This window comes from Apium graveolens, unplaced genomic scaffold, assembly GCF_009905375.1.
Source record: "Apium graveolens cultivar Ventura unplaced genomic scaffold, ASM990537v1 ctg3155, whole genome shotgun sequence".
NCBI classification, from domain to species: Eukaryota; Viridiplantae; Streptophyta; class Magnoliopsida; order Apiales; family Apiaceae; genus Apium; species Apium graveolens.
In genome coordinates, this window is record NW_027417962.1 from 90967 (window position 1) to 97313 (window position 6347).

Genomic DNA, 6347 nt, shown 5'->3' on the forward strand with positions numbered 1-6347 from the left:
TCGATACCATGATTAGATAAAAGATCGGGTAGACGTTAAGACGTATAGACATCAATCGAGTTTTGTCTGGTTTATTAAATAAGTGTATTTAATATATAGAATCAAGTCCAGGAAGGAAAACAGGGTTAGACAAGGTTAATTCTAGTTTTTTCTAATCAAGAAAGTACCCCTGTCTTATTCTAATTTCAAAATAGATTAATGTTTACATACCCAGAATGAATATGTTATGGTAATATCATACTCACGAACACTCGGGAATTTATTGTGTTCATATTATTCTAGTAATTGTTCTACTAGAATAGCGATTCTTATTTTGATAAATAGTGAATCACTAGTACAAAAATGACCTTCTGCGTCGCACCTTAAGCGTCGGTTCTATACTGAACCGTTGTCTATACTACTTATAAGCGTCGGTTGTAAATTTAACCAACACGTAATGTTATTTGTGGTGAACCAGTAGCGTCGGGCATCCACTTAACCGACGCTTTAAATATCTTCATGCGTCGGGCAACAAAAGCCGACACTCAAAATCATTTCTTGCGTCGGTCCTTTTATAACCGACGCTGTAGTTTTTACTTTTTGTGACGGTAAAATTTCAACCGACGCTGTAATCTTCACTTTAGGCAATGGCAAAGTATTAGTCGATGTTAGACAGAATAACAAACTCAAATAACAGTCCAGTTCACGTCCCCTCCCGCAAGCAGTCCAATCTAATTCCAGTTTTGTTTTTTATTTTTCTTATAATTTTATTATTTCTTCACGTACTTTTTCTCCTTAACTACATTTTTTTAAATTATTTTTTTTAATATTTTATAATATGACTTGCACAGGATGAACCTTTCCAAAAGATATAAATATCTTTTTTTAAGCTTTTAAATTATTACTTTTACTATTTTTATGTATTTATCTTTTTATAATTTTATAATTATAATTAACTGTTAAAATAATTAGATTTATTAAAAAACTTCTTCTTTCTGAATAATTTCTCCACGATTTCCTTTTTAAAAAATTTCTCACAAATTTTTACATTCCAATTTTTTTTAAATATATTAAATTTTAAAATATAATAACCAAGTAAACCCACCACTTTTTTCACCATACTCAACTCATGTATTAAATATTTATCGGTCCCATCATTTTTTCACTTTTTTATTTTTTACAAAAATAATTCTTTTGCCTTCAACCTTATTGCAAGCCGATGTGAAACGCGGAGTATATTTTCAACACAAGTAATTCATTATTATATATTTAAATTAAAATAATTATATGTTTGTGATCTAATAAAAAGATTGTTAAATAATTTGACCGTAAAATAAATATCTACTAAGGTTTAATTTTAGAGATATGTTTGATAAATAGATCGACTATCAAATTTTAAAATTTTACTAATATGAAAAAAAGTATTGTTTTAATTTTTAACTCCATGTAATTTGTTGATACTAATAAAACTATTTGTTATAAACTTGATAAATTCATTCAACGTTAATGGTATTATTTTATTTAAAAGAAAATTAATATAAACTCAAAATATGAATTAAATAATATAATTGAGAAAATCACAGATTATATCTAAGACTAAAATTTATTGATTGCAGAACAGACTTAAGTCCCACAGACCTGAGTGCCAAAAAATGCTCGTCTACAGACCCACGCTCCCACCACTTCCTCTAGACTTTCTACAAATCACAAATCAGTACAACTCCCTCAACTGCAGTCGGAGATTATATTAAAGTGATTTTACTGTGCTGGGTTAATTGGGCTTCTCTAGGTTCTGTAGGTTCTTGCTAGTTTTGGGTTCTCTGTATTAACGAAAAGAAGGCTTCTTTGCGGGTATGTATATCTGTGTTTATTTGATTAAGTTTGCAGTTTTATAGCTAGGTTTTTAATATTATGTATGATTCATTCTTGATTGTGATGTCCTCTTCCTCTTTATACTTAAATCTCCGATGATTGTATACAACTTTTTGGATTTTTTTTTCTCTGTTTTTATATGTCTTACAATACCAGAAAGAATTGTACACAAGTGCTAACTATATTGTGTTTTTTTTTATTTCCATGTACTCATTGTTTAAAATAATTATATAATCAGGAAAGAACTTCTTGTGTCTATAGTGTTTCCAGTTTTATTATAATTTTTCTCATTGTTATTTTTGTTACCATGTACAGTTTGTATTAGCCGTGCAATTTGTTTATCCAAACAATTACAAATTTAGAAATTGAACACAGCTAGCTCTAGCTGTATCGTTTGTTGTTGTGGATTTTCTTACATTGAGCATTGTTATGAATTCGTTTCTTGTAAAGGATGTCAGGACATTTAATTTATTTCAAGATACACCTGGTTTGTGATTCATAGTTTCGGGCAGAGGTAATTATTAGGATATTTTAATAGCTAGATACAACCTGATTTGTATTAACAGGGGTTTCTTTGCTTGTATGTTTGTGTTTATTTAATTGAGTTTGCAGTGTTCATAGCCAGGTTTTGGATATCATGTACCATTCGTTCCCTTTATTTTTATACCAATGCCAAGTGGAACTGGAACCTCAAAATCTCGGATACAAGTGCTGTAGTCAGCGAGTTTGTGCATCTCCTGACTGAGGTTACTAATCCTACACTAACCCCTTATTTTGTAAATATATGCATTGCATCTTGAAAAGTATAAAGACTAAAATTTATAGTATGTTGTCTACCTATTCAGTCTTGTATTGTGCATCAATTTAATAGGTGCTCTATCCTCATGTATAAAACAATACAATGGGTACATAAGCTTCAAGCACATACCTCAATTGTGTCTATATGCACAATTAAATCCTAACTCTCTGTTTTCGTCTAGTTAGATATTAGTCTACTTTAAATTCTTAATTGATAATATGTTGAAGTGGCTAACTTGAAAGTCATTCTCTTTTACTGCAAACTAAGAAAAATACATTTATTTTGGATATTGCAGACTATCATTGACATGTACTTATTATTTCCTTGGCAACAATCACACTTCTTTTATAGCCTAGATCATAATTTATGTCTAACGTGAATAATGTACGAATGTGTGCGTATTCTCTGAAACTTGGTAGTTGGTCCATTTCGAATAGAACAATATTTTCTTATGACTAATACATGTCATTATTTTCATCTTAAAATTTACAGGAGCATCTCATAATTGTTTCTGAGCTTCTGCGAGCAAACTTGTACCAATTTCAAGGATGCGATAGACAATATGGCAATGAGAATTAAAAAGGTTGCAGGTGTATCACATGCTAAAATTACTGATATGTATCTGCTAGCTCTGTGCAAGTATTCATCATAAATAAATAATGTAATTTAATGGTACTATAATTTCTATTGCTTCTTACTTATTTGATTTATGTTTAATTTACTCTACTTTCTTAATTTGCTTCTATTTATTTGTTTATTTTCTGGAGCGAGATAAAGAAACCCTGAAATCATAATTACTAGCATTTCAATTTAATTTGACTGATGTTCATGTGTCCATGTGTTGTTCCTGTAATCTAAACAAAACTTGGATTTAATATTCTCAATGTCCAATTACATTAACATTGATTAGTAGCAATGAAAGGATACAAAAAGACGATAGTAATTGACATTCTTAACTTTTATTCAAACACTGAGAAAATTACATTACAATAAAAGTCATTCTATTTGTCCTGGAATATAATGCGTTGCTTGATTTTTCTTCTGCAAATGTCTCTGTAGGAAATGTGGCTATGATAACATTTTTAAAAGCACTAATGTACTTCCCGATGGTGTTGCATATAAAAAGGGTTTTGTGAAATAGCCTATTGAAGGAGACATATATCTTATCTTGTCTGATGAAGCCGTAGGACATGATACAGAACAAAATGGAAATGGAACAGCAAGAACATGCAGAAGAGCTTGGGAACAAATATAAATTTGATTTACAAAGAATGTAAAGTCACATATCTTTAAGAAGATAATAAATTTACAATATTACGTTTTTAATGCTTTAATAAACGCTGCTTTATGCCAGAGATGATATTTCGTCCTACCAATATAGGTTTGTTTTATCCTGTCACATTGTAAATCAACTTTTTAAGGTTTCAATTTCAGACTGAGAGCACTTTTGTGCTACTTGTGATGACATAGTAGGTTTGCAATTTTTGTCAGAACAATTTTTCGTAGATTACACTCCATGTTCTCATTAAGGACTTTACTTGCAGGAGTCGTATTTCTCGTAACAACTCGCATTAAAATGGGCTGCATTTGGGCTATCTGTCGGAATGAACCAGGCTGCTTGGCCAAATGTGTTGTCTGAGCAGTCAATTCTTGTCATCCTCATCTATAACATGTACTCTATGAAAGGTATTATTAATTCAAATTACTTTTGACTGTAGGAAGAACATTTGGTTCATTTTTATATTTTGTTATTGTCTGATATCATATACCAATTTGTTCCTTAAATTAATGCTTTGGACATCATCATCTTTACTATTGGGTATATATTGTTTCCTTGATTTGCAGAAAGACATTTGCAGAAAGACTACACGACAGTTCTTGACTGGTTTTCTTGAACTACAGAGAATGGGAGTTGCGATCTCAAGTTCTAGATAATTATCAAGTGAAAATATCTACACCAAAAGAGTAAGCCCTACAATCCTAGTAAAATAATTTATCTATTTAAGTTTATGATGTTATATAATAAAGCTCATGAGTTGCTTTTGCAGTCCCATGTTAGGTATTTGGTGAGGGGGTCACTGTTGGCATGTAGCCCTGATTTGAAATAATATGTGTTACAAATGCTGAGTATGAGAAGCTTGGATCATTTTGGTGTCGCAAGAGATTCTTTTATTAGGTTTATGTAAAGCTAATTGGACGGTTGCTCCCTGCCAAGCTTGATATTCCAAAACCTGTTGCAATGGCTCCTTTACCGTATTGTTAACTACTTGCGCTTGAACACAAATGGAGAGACAGAAGGCCCAACTGAACATCGCTTGTATTTGTAACTGAATATATATTTTTTCTTCCAATTATAAACAAGATAACATTAAATTGAAAATATTAGTTTAATCAAATATTCTATCAGAATTGTATTATATGATTATATTGGTTGATGTTTGTTGATGACTATTATGGTATATATGTAGAGTAGGTTAATTAGGATACGAATAAAACAATTTTTTTCAAAACGAATGACTTTAGGTGTCGGTTGTAAGGGGTCCGATGCAATAACAAAGACCATATGTGTCGGCATTTTTAAAAGACCGACGCTAATAAAGTGGTAATAGGCGTCGGCATTGCAAACAGTCGACACTGTTGTGCATGTATAGGCGTTGGTTAATAGCCCTACTGCGTCGGTTAATAAATCTATTGCGTCGGTTAATAGTTCTATTGCGTCGGTTATTTGACCGACACAGATGACATTTTAGCATCGCCCATTTGACCGACACTAAAGACTTAGATCTATAGCGTCCCCTACATATACTATGCCCAATAACCGACGCCTTAGACATATTATGACCGATGCTAAAAGCTTAATCTGTACTAGTGAATAACTATTCTTTCTAGATATATTATATACATTGGATCTTTATTTGGTGATTAGCTAATAACGAATTATTCTAGTTATTTTGCCATCAGTTGTGAAAATTACTCCTGTCCATTTGACATTAGAAGTTGATTATCTGAGGATATCGATTGATTCGAATCCCTTATAAAAATATTTTGATTGGATGAACGCGTAAGTGACCGGGACGGACGATCCAGTGGAGGGTTGTGTATTATATGACCATATTTAGAATATAATTATTGCCATAGATAGATATATTGCTTATTATTTGAGTACTCGTGTTACGTGATGTAATATCCGGGATATATCGTGTAATTATTTTTGCTATTAAATAATTATTATATGTGTTCAGTATCTATTCTGTGAATTATTTGATAAGTGTTAAATGTGCTTGGATGTTTAAAAATATTATTAATTGAGTATTTTAATTTTCATATGTCCAAAATAAAATATAGATAATTGTCATATCTTCCTAATTATTTTTATGTTGATTTTTGAATTTATAAGAATCATATGGATTTTATAAAATCTTTTTTCGGGTATTTAAAATCTATTTTATAAAAACGGGAACCAACCACCGTTATCCGTTTTTACGTTTTTAGAACCCGAAACTCTTCCGAGAACTCCTTCCTAACCTAATTGCAATATTCCGAGCATTTTCCATGTTTCGACTTTTTCAATCCGGCGTACGGTTTGTCCTGCGCGGGTCCCGGCACAACATTTTCGATACATTATTCGTTTTGGTAAATCAATAAAACTCGTATTTTCGATAAACGGGAGCTTTTTATTAAACTATCATAATTATCA

The 6347-nt window shown here is 31.2% G+C and overlaps 1 long non-coding RNA gene across 2 annotated transcripts; it reads left to right on the forward strand.

The window, feature by feature from the left end:
- The first annotated feature begins 1600 nt into the window (after positions 1 to 1600).
- LOC141700976 (uncharacterized) lies at positions 1601 to 5028 on the forward strand. Of its 2 annotated transcripts, XR_012566618.1 has the most exons (7): positions 1601 to 1830; positions 2464 to 2597; positions 3143 to 3233; positions 3710 to 3923; positions 4195 to 4336; positions 4496 to 4615; positions 4699 to 5028. It is a non-coding gene; the product is annotated as an uncharacterized LOC141700976 (long non-coding RNA). The 2 variants fall into 2 exon arrangements; XR_012566617.1 differs by lacking the exon at positions 3710 to 3923 and having other exon boundaries at positions 4699 to 5026.
- Positions 5029 to 6347: the final 1319 nt, after the last annotated feature.